At 58.5% G+C, this 16,149-nt stretch overlaps 1 protein-coding gene across 12 annotated transcripts in view; it reads left to right on the top strand.

The window, feature by feature from the left end:
• The first annotated feature begins 274 nt into the window (after positions 1-274).
• The window catches only part of PTPRS (protein tyrosine phosphatase receptor type S), a 165,074-nt gene continuing 149,199 nt past the window's right edge, over positions 275-16,149 (top strand). For 6 of the 12 annotated variants that reach the window (XM_076359506.1, XM_076359511.1, XM_076359504.1 and 3 more), the window contains exon 1: positions 275-365. The gene's annotated coding sequence lies outside the window, so the exon portion shown is untranslated. Of the gene's footprint in view, positions 366-4,209; positions 4,294-16,149 lie in introns of all 12 variants that reach the window. The other 6 variants (XM_076359513.1, XM_076359510.1, XM_076359514.1 and 3 more) reach the window with 3 other exon arrangements.

Raw genomic sequence — 16,149 nt, 5'->3', positions numbered from 1 at the left:
CGCGGCGGCGGCGCGGGGCCTTTAAGGCGCGGCCACGCCCCGGCGGCGCGCGCCTCGCCTCCGCGGTGACGTCGGCCGCTCCCCCCCCGCCCCGCGCGCGCCCCCCCCCCTCCCCGCCTCGGGAGGGGAGGGGGGGGGGGCCCGCCCCGCGGTGACGTCAGGCGGCGGCGGCTCGGGGAATGACATCACCTGTGCGAGTGGCCGGCGGCGGGTGGGAGCTCGCGCCGCAGTGTCCCCGCGCCGCGGCCCCAGCGCAGCCGCCGGGCGGAGGCGGAGGGAGGAGGCGGAGGAGGAGGAGGAGGGCGGCCGCGGCCCTTCCGCGCCCCTCCGCCGGCCGGCATGGGAGCGGGCGGCCGCGCCGCCAGGTACGGCGGGAGGGGAGGGGAGGGGAGCGGAGGGAGAGGGAGGGGGGGCGCGCGCTATAGCGGGGGGGCGGGGGCGCGGTGTAGCGGGGCCGCTTTGTCGCGCGCGGGTGCAGGTGGGGCGCGCTGAGCGCGCGTTGTGGCGGGGGGGGGGTGGGCGCAGGTGGGCCGCGTGGAAGGGGGCGCGGTGGAGTGAGGGGCGCGGGTGGGTTTCGCTGAGGGGCCGCGTTGTAGCGGGGGGGGGGGGGGGGGGGGAGGCGCGCCGGTGGGTGGCAGCGGGAGGCGGTGTTGTAGCGCGGGCGGGCGGGTGGGCTTGCGCTTGGGGAGGGGTCGCGTCATAGCGGGGTGCGCGGTGTAGGGAGGGCTGCGGGGGGAGGGGGGGGGTCGTGGTGGAGCGGCGCTGGGCGGGAGAGGGGCGCAGGTGGCTCGCGTTGGGGGTAAGGGGTGGCGTTATAGCGGGGGGCGCTTGGGAGGGGTGGGGGCGGGCTGCCTTGGGGTCTTGTTGCGGGGGGTGCGGCCGGCTGGCGTCGGGGGGGGGGGGGGGGGTGTCGCGTTGTAGTTGGGGGGGATGCATAGGGGTCGCTGGGGGGTGCAGGTGGGTGGCGGAGAGCCGGGGGCGTGTTATTGGGGGGGGGCGCATGGGAGGGGTACGGGGGGGCTGCACTGGGGGGAGGGAAGGGGCCGCGTTATAGCGGGGGGTGCAGGGAGGGGGCGCGCTGGATCACCGGCACTTGCGGCGGTGGGATGCGAGGGAGAGCCGGGGTTGGGGGTACCGGGAGGCGCTGGAGCCCGGGGAGAGGGCAGCCTGCCCCGGGGGGGGGGCCCTGGGGCGCGTCCCGTCCCGCGCCCCGGTGCCGGTCCCCGGGGTGAGCCCCGCTGCGTCCCACGCCCCGGTACCGGGGATGTGCTCCGTGCCCCGGTACCTGGGCGGTGCTCCGTGCTTCGTCCCACGCCCTGGTGCCGGTTCACCCTCTCCCCGTGCCCCCACCGCCTTTAGGAGAAGGCAACCCCGTTTCCCAGCCGTGCTCTCCCCTCGCTGGCTCCGGTCCCCCCGCCCCGTCCCTGTGTCTCCCCCGGCCACCTCTTCCCGACCGCGGTTCCACCGGGAGAGTGGGTGCTCGGTGCGGGGCGCTGAACCACGGGATGGGATTTGGGGTGTTGTGGCGTCACCCCCGTGCTAAGGGCTGCGCTCCCGCGGAGCAGCACCGTGGGACCACCCGTGCTGGCGGGGGGCGGCCGGGGGCCCATGTCCCCTCTCGGTGGGATCGGTGGCTTCTCCGCCTCCCAGTATCCGTGTGCGCTGGGGATGCTCTGGTGGCAAAGCCGGTGTCGCTCCCGGAGCAGCATCGCCGGGATGCAGGTGCCGGAGGAGGCATCGGAGTGTTCCCCGCGGGGCTGGCAGGGCGATGCCACAGCCTGGGGCTGTGGCTGTGTCCCCCTGGGGTGCTGCCCTTGCCCCACCCTAAACACCGGTGGCACCACGGGTGCCTTGTCCTCCCCGCCAGCTCTGGAGCCCGTCGGGAAGTAGGTTTCGCTCCGCTCCCCCTGGCTATGCGGTGGCCCCGTGATGGTGACAGCAGTGAGGAAGGGACCTGGGTCACCCCAAAACTACCCAAGACCGTGTCGGAGTGGGGGTGTCCCCTCCCCTGCACTGGGGCGGCTGCACCAAACCTCCTTTTGCAAGGTGCAACTGGCTCTGGGGACGGAGGGACACCCCTGGGGTTGGCAGCGGGCGGCGTTTTCCATCCACCCTCGGGGATTTCAGCTGAAATCCTGAGCCCTGGAGCCATCCTGCAGCGGGCGAGAGCTGCCCCCGGAGCCCCTGTGTTCCTGAGCCAAAACTTGTCACATGGAGGGCAAAAAAACCCCCCCAAAATAAGAGTGATGATTAATGGTGTTTGTGTTTCACGGGGAGGATCCGGTTCCAGTCCCTCCCGGGGAAGCAAATGGTGTAGATGTGTGATAAGGGGGGGAAAAAACAAATGCTGGTGAAGAGGTGACACCCGTGGGAGGGGTGCTGGACTCTGCGGGGACGGGTGGTGCCTCCTGGCGGGTGCTGCACCCTCCCGGGGCGGGGGACTTCTCCGCTTTTTGGGCATTTGCGCTCTCCCGAGTCCCCGGGAGGCTTTGCTTTTGCAAAAGCTCTCGTTGCAATTGGGAGGAAAAAGCAGTTTTGGTTGGGGGGGAGTTTCCAGCCCTTCCTAAGAGCTGGGAGACCCCGTGGGGCCTGGAGCGTCCCACTGTCCCCTCCCCGGATAACCCCCCCGCTAAATTTGCAGGGGACGTTCCCCATAGGCACTCGCACTTCTGCTCCTGCCCGCAGCTCCTGGGCTGTCAGCGCTGCCTCGCAGCTCTGCTCGGGCAGGGACCTGTGTCTTGAGCCACAAAATATTATGGATTTATATTTTTTTTTTTCCCCCTATAAAGCGTGTTTTGGGGGTTGTGTACCTGCGCCGGGCTGGGGGAGCCGACGGTGTGACCTGAAGGGGGTCCCGCTGCGGGGGATGAGGCTGCTCGTCCCCTCGGGCTGCGAGAGCTGCTGATTCGGGAGGGGAAAATAAAGTTGCATCTGGGTCCTGAGCCCAAAGCCGGTTGGGTTTGGCAGGGCAGGGCCCGTGCCGATGCGGGGACCCTCCTGCCCTCCCTGGGGGGAAGGTACCCCTCCTCCTGCCAACCCGACGGTGGGAAAGCTGTTAATTGTTCCCTGCCAGATTGACTTATAAATTAATGAGTTTGCTGGCACTCTCCTCCTCCTTCCTGTGCACGGGAAGGGCCCATATTTCAAATGGGAAAAAGACATAAATACTTTGAGTAATGCGAGAGGAGCTTCCAGCTGAAGCCGTGCCACCGAGTAATGCGGGGGGAGAGGGGTCCCCCGCAGCGGAGCCGTTCGTACGCTTGGGCGTGGGGCGGTGGAGGTGATGGGGGGGGGCGGGCGGGAGGTCCTCGAGTCCTCTTGTAGTTGTCTTCTGGCATCAGCCTCGCTGGCAGGACGGGGTCAGGTCCTTTGTGTCCCCTGGGTCTCTGTCCCCCCTGGTTCTTGGCGCTCTCCAGGTTTTATAAATGTGAGTTTGATAAATGTAGCATCTTCCTGGGGTGTCTCCTCCGTCTCGCCCCGAGGGGAGCAGGTTTGCTCTGCCTTTTGTCTGGATGCTAAAGAATAACTGGTGTGACACGTTGCCTAAGGAGAAGAGGAAAAATGTGCCTTTGCTTTTTCTCCAGGAGGGTGGGTTCTTGTTAGAGCCTTAATTCTGCTGCTGCTTTGAGGGGGGAAGGTGGGAATGAGGGTGAAGAGACACCTGAGGTCCAGCCAGGTGGGATGTCTGAGGAGGTGACATGGCCTCACGCTGGGGAAACTGAGGCTGGGGCGGGTGTTTGTGGTTCCTCATAGCATGGGAACAACTCCTGCCTGCCACGCTCGCCCAAAGGGCTTGGGCCATATTTAGAGACCTCAAAGCTGTCTTTGAGGTGGGAGACTGTCCCACCTGATGCTGCTCTGAGGTCTCTAAATACAGCCCAGCGGTGGGTCGGCTGGGCTGGCAGTGGGTCGGGATGGATGCCCTCTGCGGTGCCCGGCGTGGCTGTGCGCTCCGTGGTTCAACAAGGCTTGAACCCGGCGTGGAGCAGGGTGAAGGTCCCATCCAGCTGCTCGCCTTGTTGTAGAATAACTCGAGGTAGTAAACGCATGTTGAACTGTTTATCTGCTTTTCCACGTGGCGTGTGAGGTTGTGTGGGTGGCGAGTCGTCGTGATGGATGTGAGATGTTGCCTGTGGCCTGCCACCGCGTATGGATTTTATTTGAACCCTCTCTGTTCCCAGCTAAAACAGTTTTTCTTTTGCATTGCAGAGATAACAAAATTGCGAGTATAGGATACGGAGATAAAGTGAAGCCAGATCTGACCCGAGTCAGTGTGGGCAGTGCGAGCGTATGGTAAGGAGAGAGGTTATTCGGTTGCATTAAAAAGGTGCTGCTAAGTAGTTTAATCCACAGTTGCTGAACTTTGAGCTTTAAATTCTTCTTATATGAGTTGATAAGAACAGGCATATTGTTCATAACTCTCTCCTCAAAAAAAAGAAAAATCTGCAAATGACTTCAGTTGAATATCATCGCTTCAACAGCGTGAAAAATGTGCCTTTCTACTTCAAATAATCCCTTCCCTTGGCCCAGCTCCCTCCATCCGTGAAGCTCTTTGCTTCCTGCTGCTAGCGCAGAGGTCAGTGGGAGCGGGGTCGGGAGTCCTGGGCTTTGCTCCGGGCTGGTGACTCCGGGCAGGATCCCCAGAACTTTTTCTTCACTTTGCAAATACCAAAAAAAAAAAAAAAAAAAAAGGCAAAAAAAAAAAAAAAAGAAGCCAGGCTGGGCGGGCTGTGAAGCTTCTGCCTATAACTGTGTTATTTTTAAAAAATTGTTGTCGATTTTAAACTCTTGAGCCCTGAAGTAGTAAAGCTCAGGCCAGCTTCCTTTCTGCGAAGTTTATTACACAATAAGCTGGAACAATTTGAGGGCTCTGTTTGTTAGAGGCTTTTTTTGCTCTTGTCCTCTCTTTCTGATTGTTTGCTTTATAACTTGACTGATTTTTTTTTTTTTTCTTTGACATCAGCCTAGCAAACTGGAAATTGTCTTTTTTTTTCTCCTCCTCCCACCCCCCCAGTCCTTCAGCTCATAATCCCTCCAGACTTCTGGGTCTGATCCAATATAATTCTCTTGAACTTTTTTTTTTTTCCCCTAGCTTGGGTATCATTGTCTTGGCTTAGTAATTTATCGAGCTTGGCGTTCCCATTGCAATAGCTGCCCGCGCTGTCGGATTATTTGCTGCTCGTCCGAATAAGCCCTTGCAGCGCCGCGTGTCCTGCGTGCAGAGCCCTTCGCAGATGGCCGCGTCCCAGCGCAGCCCCAGCATCATCCAAAAAAGTAATTTTCAGCCCGTGTTGCCTTCTTGACATCACTTGATAAGGAGCTGGTTGGGAGGTGTGAGTTTCTTTAAACTTTTTTTTTTTTAATTCGTGAATCCTCTTGGCTCCCGTCCTCCCACCAGCTCCCGAGGGCAGGCGAGGCTGGCGCGTAGCTCCCACGCACGCGTGCGAGGAGCACGCGCTGGGCGCAGCCGCCAAGGGAGGCGCTGCCGCTGCAGAGGAAGGGGATGGGTCCGTGTGTCCCACGGGGATACCCGGGCGTGAGGAGGGAGCACGCGCGGGTGCGAGGAGAGCGGCGTGGGCTGTACGCACGCCTGAGCTTTTTAAAGGAGGTGCAGATCTTCAGAGGCGCTTGGGGATGCACTGCTCTGTGTCTGGAGACAAAGGGGGGGTGATGAGGGTGACGGTAGCCCAGTTCATGGGGATGGGGACGCTCCGGGACCCAACACTGGGATTTCTCCCTACTCCTGGGACTTGCTGGCCCCATCAGGGACTTTTGTCCCCTGCCCCAGAAAAACAAGGCTTCGCCATATCCCGAGCCAGCCAGCCTTCTGTGGCCCTGGGCTACTTGGGACTCATCTGGGCTTGTGCATCTTGGGTTTGGAAAGCTTTGGAGATGGCCTCTGCACAGCTCCTGGTGTAGCAGAGCGGGTTTCGGAGCCCTGCTGCATGGACATGGCCAGCCTAGAGCGAGATGTGATTTTTAGCATTGCCCTCTTCCGTATGTTAGTATAGCTCAGGCCATTGCAGTTTGAGTGTTGTCATACAAATAGGATCTGTAATAACGTCCGTGCTCTAGTTCCCTGGCAACATTTGCACAATTACGAGCTGCTCTAGATTAGAAAGCAGATCTTAGTTTGTCTAAACAGGTTTAAAAACCTATCAAATTAAACTGGGCCAGGCGACTCATACAATGTGCGCACCTAAATTGGTTTAACATTTGCATAAATCAGATTAAACTGGGGCCGTGGGATGGTTTCGGTTAGGAAGCCTGTGGCTGTTTCTGCCCAGCTCCTGGAGGTCTCCACTCCTGCCGTAGTGCTGGGTCTGTTTTTGCAAAGCAGCGGCTGAATCACTTGTTTACAGCCTTGTTTTGTAGGCGATTGCTCTACACGGTGCTGGTTTACATCAGACCAGAGGGTTGCAGTTTGGCTGTGACCTCGCAAGCAACCGGGATGCCCCCACCTTCGCGGGGATGTCCTAACAGAGGAGGAAACCCGAAGGTCGAGTGGCTTTTAATGGTGCGATTCAGGAGGTGGGAGGGTGGACGGCGGCACGTGGGCAGCGTGGCTGCAGGCAGCAGATTCGGATCACGGCTGGTTTGGCTGCAGGCACGATTTGCAACGCGTGGCGGGTCCTGCGGATGGTTTGCAAGGAGGGTCTCTCCCTCCAAGGGGATTTTTAAGCCCACTGGGGTTTGAGTAGCGAAGCATTCGCATGCAAGTCCATACGCAGGGAGCACAATGCCTGGGGGGCCCTGCCTCCCCTGCTGCCGTCTCTTTGCTTTGGTCTTGGGGTGTCTCGGACGTGGTCTGCAGGGGCGCGGAGGTGGGAATGCATCTGGTGTCCCGCTTTTGAGCTTTGAGTTTCTTCCAGTTAGCCAGTTTTAAGAGCACAACAGGTAAGCTGGTCTGCTCAGACTTTAGGTTCAATTCGCTCTCTTTAGCGCTTGCTGCCGTGTTCCGGGGCGGTGGTGGATTTACATGCCCGATTGAGGGACGGGTTGAGATGCACCCGATCCTAACTTCAGAAATGCCCGAACTTTATATAATGCTGCTTTCAGTTTTTTTTCCCCCTTTCACTTCTGTTTGCGGGCAGCGGATACGTGATGCGATGCAGTTACATGGGGTAACCACGTGTTCTGGGCACAGAAAGCACAAGGCTGGAGGCAAAGTGCTCTTGATCTCTCTTGCTTGCAACCACCGAGCCGGGATTGTAAATAGCGGGAAGGAGAGGGAGGGCGTGGTGTGCTGGTATCTTCTCAAAACGCAATAATCCCACCTCGGGAAAATAGCAGTCTTGTCTGAAATTCAGTGTGTTGGCTCTTTGTGGAGCTTGAGTTGTATCTCACCATCTCTCACTCTGAGCTGTTACTTAATTGTTTTCGTCTTTGTGGTGTCCCTGTATCCAAATCAGTGTTGCTAGTAATTCCACAGATGATATAAACCTGAAAGGTTCTTTTCTTAACTCTTGATCATGCTTCCCTCCATTTTGCTTTTGCGAAGACAGCAGAGATGGACAGACCACCTGCTCGCTGTGCTGCAAATGCACATGTGTGTGCAGGCCTGCAAAATCTGCAGGAACTGGGGATTTATTTTTTTAAACTAATCTTCAGCTCTGATATCATCAAGTGTTGGCTCTGGTTCCCGTGAAACGTAGATGGGTGCTGCTTTTGGCTTGCACTGATCAAGGTTTCCCTCCTGCTGCTTCTTTCCTTTGTTTACTACCGGTTGCTGTCGCTCACTGCCAGCGGCTTTGACTCTTTCCCTCCGTTGGCTGCAAAGGGGAGTCGGAAGCTGAGCAGCAGTTTCCAGTCGCCACGTGAAGTTCCCGTGTCACCCCCGACCGGCGCGGCTCAGGACGTGTGGAAAGCGAATGCGATGGGCAGAGCTGGCAGCTCCGAAGTGGAGTAGGCAGGTGGGGGCCAAACTGTCCTTTCCTCCCAGCAGGAGGGGACATGCCCGGGGCGGAGGGGTGGCCCTGGGCAGGCAGGGACGGTGACGGTTTGGTGTCAAAGCACATGAAAGGCGGTTCTCGGGATGCTGTGGTTTCCACCAACAAATTGTTGTCCCCTGGGATCGCTCCTGTCCCCTCCAAGCAGCTGGCTGGTGCACCCAAACCCCCGGGCAACCTGGGAGAAGGGGAAAACGGGGGCTGAGCACCACAGCCCAGCACCCGTACCTGCAGGCAGGTGCCTGATGGCCACCTGGGAGCAGGCAGGGTGGCGGTGGTGCCGTCTCCCGGCCAGGCATGACCTGCTTGAGCTGAACACCCTGCAAAGGGCAGGGGGGTGCTCTGGAAACCCGGAGGCACCGGCGCAGGAGCGATGCAGGTGTCGTGACAGCCAGTGCACGGGGTTTGCCCAGTGCAAACCAGTTCATGAACCAACTGGTTGTTTCTATCCACCGGTCCCCAGCACAGGGTGGCTGGCGGCGGCACGGACCTCGGCCCTGCAGCGTTTTGTGTTGGACCATTACGTGCCGTGAGCGGAGCAGGAACCTCCTGGTCGTCTCCTTCCCTTGGAGTCGCCATTTTATTTCTCTTAAACGTTTATGTATAACTGTACACTAACCTATAAAAATTAGTTTAGGATGGCTGCCAAGAAAATCTCTGCAGTGCCTTGTGGGTAACTCCCTGTGAATTACCATAAAAGCTGTAGTGCCGAGGCTGCTGTGGCAGTTGTGAGGATGCCAGTCATAATGCTCTGTATTTAAAATTCAGATGAATGTGTAATGCATTCGTGTCTGGATTGCAGCAGCTTGTAGCGTTTCTGGTGTCCCTGCCCTGCGTGCCGCTGCACCCGCTCTTGCTTTTTAATGTCTTCTTGTGCTCTTCCAGCGTTTTGCCTGATTGCAAAATGCAACAGATAGCAAAACATGGGCTAGCCGTGCTCAGAGGGAGAGTGGTTTCTGATAGCTTCCTCCCAGGAGGGACGAACCTCCTGCTTCCATTGAGCCGGTGGCAATATTTCACTTAAGGGAAAAGCAGCTCTGTAACCCTTCCCCTCTGCATCCTGCATGAATGATGTCCTGTTTCCGAGGGCGCTCTATTTCTGGGTGTGCTGAACGCCGGGACCCAAACTCACTTGAGTAAATGAAACACGGGTTGTCCCGATGCTTGGCAGAGCCTGTGCAAGGGGGATATCTCGCTGCCGTGCTGGGGAAGGTTTGCGGCTCTCTTGCAAGCAAGCCGGTTAAGCTTTCCTGCTTCGCTGTGTGCGCTTGGAAATACAAAGTGCCTCTCTCTATCTGTCGCCACTGGTTTTCCTCTGGAGCGGCGAGCCAAGGTGACTGCAGGTCTCCGAAGCGGAGCCTCAGTTGAGGAGCTGCTCGGCTTGGTGCGGGTACTTGGCAGAAGGTGTTGCTGATCTTCTGGGCATGATGGATTATTTCATTTAAATTTTCTTGAAATATAATATTCATCATGGTGTCAGTGTCCCACCTTCATTATAGCTTACTGATAAACATCTCTAATCGGAGAGCGATCTCTCTGCCCTGCCAGAAGCCGCCTGGGGATAATGAATACATTTTTGGAGCTGGGAGAGAGTGTCTTGGGGATGTGTTCCTGCTCTCCCACCCTGCCTGTGTGCAGAGAATCGCTTGCCTGGCTGATAAATAAAGAAAGAAGCAAATCTGTTTTTCCCAGGTATATTGGTGGTATTTGTACGTGGCTGTTTCTGTTGAGGGCTCTAAGATGGTGGCGGTTTGGATGTAGCCTGTGTCCCTGTTAGTACCTGACAGTGTTTTCTTGCCTAGGGATTTCTGAAGGGACCCTTAAACGCTGCCCCTGTCCTGCCTGCTCCCTGCCTGTGGCTGGGGGCTTAGGGCAGCGCCCCAGTGCTGCTTAACCCCCACCGCACTGGGCAGCCGGGCTGCCTCTTCCACCTCACGAGGGGTAAATCCCTGCCGCTGTCCTGGCTGGCAGCAGCACAACCCAGACTGTCTCTGGTTTGGGCAGGAGGGGATGCAGCTTTACATCGGCTCTCGTGGGGTGCCGGGGCGGTGATGGCCCCACGTGCGGCAAAGCACGTGCCACGCTGTGTACGGTTCAGATGAGCAGTTTTACCCTTCTCCCTGCGGTGTCCAGAGCAAGTACGGGAGCGGGCAGGACCCAGCACAAATCCTGGGAGCGATTCAACCATTGGCAGGCTCAGGGCGATGCCGGGGAGGGCAGGCTGATTTGGGGAGCTGGGGGGCCGAGCGGCGTGGCTCACCTCCTTCCCAGTCCCCCAAGCGGGAGCTGCAGCACAGCCACGACGGCCCCAGCTGCCTGCTCAACACGATGGCCTCTGCGTCCCCGCGTTGCCGGCAGCTGGGGAGCATCCATCAAAGTGCTGCTCGTCTCGTTCCTCTCTTAATTGGTTTTACTGCCAAGGAAGGGCTGCTGTTTCATGGAGAGCTCTGACCACGGGAACTCAGCGTCTGCCCTCCCCATCCGGCATGGCCGGGTGGATCGGTGCACCCCGGCTCGGCTGCTGGCCTCGGCCACCCGCTCCAAAGTGAAGGTGACATCTGCTGTGGCCGGCATGGATTTTTTTTCTGTGCAGCAGTGGAAGATGGCGGCTGCTGGTCCTGCGTGCCATTGGGAGTGCCCTGCTTCAGCAGGGAGAGTTGTTGGCTAATTGTCCTCTGAGCCCCTTTTGGGAAAGACCCCAGAGGTTTTGGGGACCCGGCTCCTGATCATCTCTGGGGTTTTGACCTTCGGCATCAGAATCGAAGCGTTGCGAGTCCCCAGAAGCCTTGTACAGATTTGACCTCTTGGGCTGCTCTTCTGGAAAGGGCTTTCCTCTCCCTGCGCCTCTGCTTGTGCCTCCGCTTCCTCCTCCGCATTTGACCCAGAACAAACTGAATTTTCCTCTGGTTTGGGATTTCCTGTCACCTCTGTTCCTCTCCAGCGTGCAGGCCCTGAAACTCGCAGCCTGTTTCTCTCCTGTTGCAAAACTTGTCAGGAGGAGGAAAGTCCCCCTGAATTTGGAGCTGCTGGACACTGCCTGACTGCCATGCGAGCCCTGGCCCTGCTTTGAGACCCACGCAGAGCCCCGAGGAGGGCAGCCGAGCAAGTTCCCTGCTGACTCCTTCCTGGAAGGACTGGTTGTGCCATGCTGATAAGAAGATTTCTTTTTTCCAGGAGCCCAAAGCACAGCTTGGCACCCTCCAAGGCTGAGGATGACAATGAACCCGAGCGGAACTGGGTGCAGGGCAGGAGGTGGCAGCGGGGTCCAAGGATGAGCCACTATCACTGCGTGTCCTTTCAACGTTATCCTGCTTCCTTGGGGACGGACGAGGAGGAAGCTCTGGCCACCAGCAGCCCCTATCGCCTTTCAACACCTCAATTTTAGTAGCCTGACCTGCAGAAGCCTGTCTGGTGCTGCAGGGTGGGAGCACTGGTGGCGTTTCTGGCCCCCAGGGCTGCTCACAGACTGCATGCCCTAAAGGCTTTGCTGCTGGTCCCCGTAAGGGGATACTTGGTGAGGCCGTCTGGGTTTTGAGAGCAACCACAGACCTCTCAGCATCTGCTCCTGAGCTTCAGGCAGCAGGACTGCAGCTTCAATGCCTTATCCATCCATCTCTCCCTCTGCAAAGCAGCTTGAAAATCCCCGGGCTCAGCAGCTGCCCCAGCGGTGTGGAAGGCACGAGCGTCCCTTTGCTTCTCCCCCCGTCGGAGGTGGCGCGGGGGACAGCATCCATCCAGGAGCCCCAAGATGTGCTGACCTGAAAATAGGTGTAAGGCTGCTTTGAAAAGAGGAAAAGTAGGGAGGTGGGGAGGAACTAAAGTGTTTCTTAGAGGTAAGAGAGGAAGGGGCATAAAATATTAAATGGCCCACGTAGCTAAAGCTCCTCATCCCGGCTGCCCTGGGGAGCGTGCTGTGCAGGTTGTGGGGGCTCAGATGGGTGCCATGGGCCTCTGGCATGCACCCAGCCTGGCAAGGGGCTGGATTTTTGGGCTGGGTGAGGAGTAGCGAGGAGGGGATGAAGACAGGAGACGCAGTTTTCATGCCTGGAGGTGTGTTTGTGGCTGGCAGGGGTCTTGCCAGTCTAGGTGTGTGCACAGAGCTGCGCACGAGGACCGACCTGGGACGTCGTCCCCAGTGTCCTACCTCGTCTCATGCTTTAGTTACTGGACTGTCCCCCCTCATCGAGGATGGGTGATGCAGTTTGGGTTCCCGCTCTGTGTCTAGGGGAGCTGAGGGACAGGACTGGTGAAGCGGGGTGGGCAGGCAGGTCATGTCTGTGCTGTCTTTGGGTGCCTTCTTGAAGGGGTGAGCTTGCCGCGTGCTTGAGCGCTTCATGCTGCCGGAGTAGCCTGTGCTGAGCGTGTGCTGATGGGACGGGGAGCCAGGGGAGAAGCGCTTCAGCTCTTGCCCAGAGCCTTTCTGCAAAACACTTTGCAGCAGGGCAGAGGGCTGTCCCCAGAGGCATCGGTGCCCTGGAGTCGCCGTCCCCAGCACTGGCCTGGCCGATTCAGCCCGCGGAGCATGTAGGCTTGTATTTCGCCCTTAAAAACCACCCAGAGCCAGGCTGTAATTAGGCTGCGTTGTCTCGTAACTGGATCTCCCCGCCCGATGCTTTGTTCTTGGCTTACCCTTGACTTTTTCCGATGTCTTTGATCGAGTTGTATCCCTGCTCTGTGCCTCAATTTTTCATCCTCCGTCCTGATTCCTGCAGGACAGACGCTCTCGAGGCAGGGGCTGTCCAGCAGCATCTCAGGTGGTGCTTGCACCCGAGAGCCTTGCTCTCCTCTGAACCCTCTAAACCTTCTCATGAGGAGTGTTTACAGGTGACTCAGTTGCGGATTTTTCTAGGAAATATCAGAGGAGCTTGTGATGATGGACTCTCGTCAGACCCCCAGAACGCTCTGCGGCATGCTTTAATCTTCAGAATATAATTAAAGCAAGACTTTTAACTTGGATTTTTCTTTGGAAGTGGCTTTATTTTAAAACCACTTTTTTTTTTTTTGATTAGTCTTTTAGGAGGGGGAAAAAACCCAATATCCTGAAATCTTGCCTATGTAAATAATTGCCGGGCTTGGGCTTTTTTAAGTCACAAGATGGCTGTACTGCTTTCTCAGTGCCCTCCGTCAAGGCAGTGCTGAAAGCGGTGGCATCAAATGGAGCCCTGTCTGTCCCTTTCTGTCTATACGTGCATCTCTTGGCTCCTCTTGCAGTTGCAGCCTCTGGATGCGGATAGCGGGAGTAGGAGAGCGCGAGACGGAGGTACCCTTTGGCACGCTTGCACTTGCAGTCGACTGATGCCGTGAGCGCGCGCTTGCTCGCCGTCGAGCCTCTCGAAGTGTGCTTTGGCACAACTGGGCAAGAGCCGGGAAAACCCACGTCACTGCCATGCAGCCCCGTTCTGGGGAAGCTTTGGGGCAGGTGGGATGGGATGAGCCGGGAGCGCTTGGCATGGGGGTGGACGGAGTGGGCGGCAGCAGACGGGCATGTGGGGGACGCTGCCAGGAAGGGAGCGGTGGAAGGGACGCCGGGTGCAGGAACAGCCCGTGCGGCTCGGCGGCGGAGGGGGCGCGCAGCCCCGCTGCTCAGCTCGGTGCCAGCTGCCCCCTCTCCGGCTGCGCCGTTCTTCCCGGCGGGGCTCTGTGCCACGGCCGCCCCCTCCCAGGAGGATGCGTTGAAGCTTTGGCAGAGCCCTGTGCCGTGGGAGTGGGAGCTCCCCGCTGCTGCAGGAGAGTCCAGGCTCCATCTCACCCCCGCGGATGCTCGTGGCACGTCTCCCATGGATGCTGCAGCACCAGGCACAGGGCAGGTGGCCGCTGCTCAGCCAAGGTTGACCAAAGATGTGTCTCCCTCTTCTCCGCTCCTGGGCTCTGGCTGCTCACCGCTGCCTGGATCAGGCCCTCCTGGCAGTGCTTCTCTTGGTTTCTGTTTTTCCATGTGCCCCAGAGCCAAACCAGAGCAGCATCCCTGTTCCACATCTTCTTGGTCCCTTCCTGCTGCTGGGACCGGGAACCATCCAGGGAGCGTGGCGGGCCGGCGTGGGAAGCAGTCTTTGCTCTCCCACCTCGTACCTGCCACGCTCTGGGATGTGGGTTTGGTATTTTGGGACAGGACTGTGAAATCCCAGCGTGGGCTCCCATGTTGCTGCATCGCATCCCTGTGCTTCGGGCATTGCACAGAGCCTGAGACTTCGACCAACAGTGCGACATCTCCATAACAATCCTGCGTGCAGGCTGGCGGGAGGGATGGGAGATGCTGCAGCTGACCTCAGTTGCCCCCCCGTGGGTGCGTATGAGCAGAGATGCCTTTTGGGCCAGCATCAGCCTTGCAACATACGGGGAGGCTCCAGCCCTGAGATGAGGCTGGGGCTGATGCACAGAAACCTGCAGCAGCTCATCTTCTCCCCAGCCTCCTGCAATTAAACACGCAACTAGAGCGGTGTCTGCAGCAAAGCTGCCAGTGGTGGGCTCGGTGGCTCCAGCCCTGGAGACAGACGGACACCAACCGTTTGTTTTCAGGCGCTTTCATAACTTGCATAGCTGGGTCTCGCGCCGCGGGGTGTCCTGTTCTGCCTCGCATCCAGCATCGGCCGGTCTGTAACTGTATGTTCCCAGCAGTAAATTCACCCGCGAGGGGAGGTCTCAGGTTCCCTCCCGGCTGGAGGGGTGCCCGGGAACTGCAGCTCTCGCTCCCTGCCCTGTGGCGTGACCCAGCGGGGAACTCAGCCCTGTCTCTGCCTGTGGCCTCTGCGACCGGCACTTGCTGTGCTGACGCAGCTTTTGGGTCCCTCTGGTTTGGAGGCAGGGTGCCCTGAGCACCGCTTGTAGGATAACGCAGCAGAAACCCTTCTGGACATCCCTGCTCCAAGACACAGCTCGGGGGAGGTAGAGGTCGTGGCAAAGAGCTGTTGCGTGGTTCACCAGCACATGCCAGAGCTTTCCCTGCTCCTGGTGGGATACAAATGGGCTCTGCGGTGCCCCTGACGCTCTGTCCTACCCAAATGGTAGGTGCCCTGAGTGGCCCTAGGAAAACCCCTTTGGCTTTAATTCATTGTTGCTTTTACTGTTTGCAGTAAAATGGAGCAGCGTCCCAGGGGCTATGAGGCACCCGAGTGTGTCTGTGTCTCTGCTGGGGCAGAGGGAGCTGCTTGGGGCGTTGCTGGCAGGCTCTGAGCAAGCATTGTCCCCCAACCAAACCCTTTAAGGGGTGCAAACTCCTGCCCTTCTCTGGGGAGGGATTTGCAGTGGATTTTCTGCCCCGTTGTGGGGCAGCCGGCAGCATGGCTCTTTCTCGGCTGTTGGGGCAAATCTGCCATCGTGCATGTTGATTATATGTGCTTTTGGATTCAAGGGCTTGGCTAAGCATCGTGGCTGCGTGGTTTTGTCTTGGGTGAGCGCAGGAGCGGAATGAGCCCTCTGTTCCCCAGCGTGGTCAGAGCGAGCTGGGGAAGCTCAGGGAAATGTGATGGTTCCAGCTGGCCCCTGAGTCGAGGGTGAGTGCGGTGGAGGGTTTTGGGGCCAAGGAGAGCAAAAGGGGCTTGTTTGCAATCATGAGTGGGTGCTTGTGCTCTAGTGCTGGTCGTTAACATCCCTCTGCGCTCTGCTGAGAGCTTGTGGGTCCGGGAGCACTGGGCTTGCAGCTGGGGGAGGCTTGGGCTGATGGCCCCCTTGTCCCCAGCGGTGACGGTTGCCCCATCTGCCCCATCCCCCTTCTCTTCAAGCTGAGCAGGGGTAGCTCTCAGAGAGCTTCTCCCGACCTTTCCAGCTCCGTGCCCTCAGCTGCCACCAAGTGACACAGTGACATTTCACGTCTTGAATGTCTGAGCAATTTCATAAAGAAAAAGCCAGCAGAAATTAAATGCTTTGGCTTTTTGTGTCCGACAAATTGGATTTGTTAACCTGAAGCTTCATCTGTCAGCTGGCAGGGCCCCTCTGCATCCGGCAGCTGATGGGACAGGGTGGGAAGGGGAGGGAAAGCGCGGCTGGGACACAGGTAGGAGGAGGGAGTGGTGTTATGCAGCAGCATGTAATATTTGCTGTTTTCAGCAGTGCATTTCTGGAGGCCTCTTTGGGAGAGAGACCTGGGTCTTTGCATCAGGCATGGGACAGCTGAGCTACTGGTGCTGCAACCCAGCCCGGTCGAGGTGGCAATTGCTTTTTCTCTCTCCCAAGCCAGGAAAGCAGAGTCTTTACCTACCTCCAT

Source organism: Aptenodytes patagonicus, chromosome 25, assembly GCF_965638725.1.
Source record: "Aptenodytes patagonicus chromosome 25, bAptPat1.pri.cur, whole genome shotgun sequence".
NCBI lineage: Eukaryota > Metazoa > Chordata > Aves > Sphenisciformes > Spheniscidae > Aptenodytes > Aptenodytes patagonicus.
Note: the sequence above shows the minus strand (reverse complement) of the source record. Positions and strands in the feature narration are given on the sequence as shown.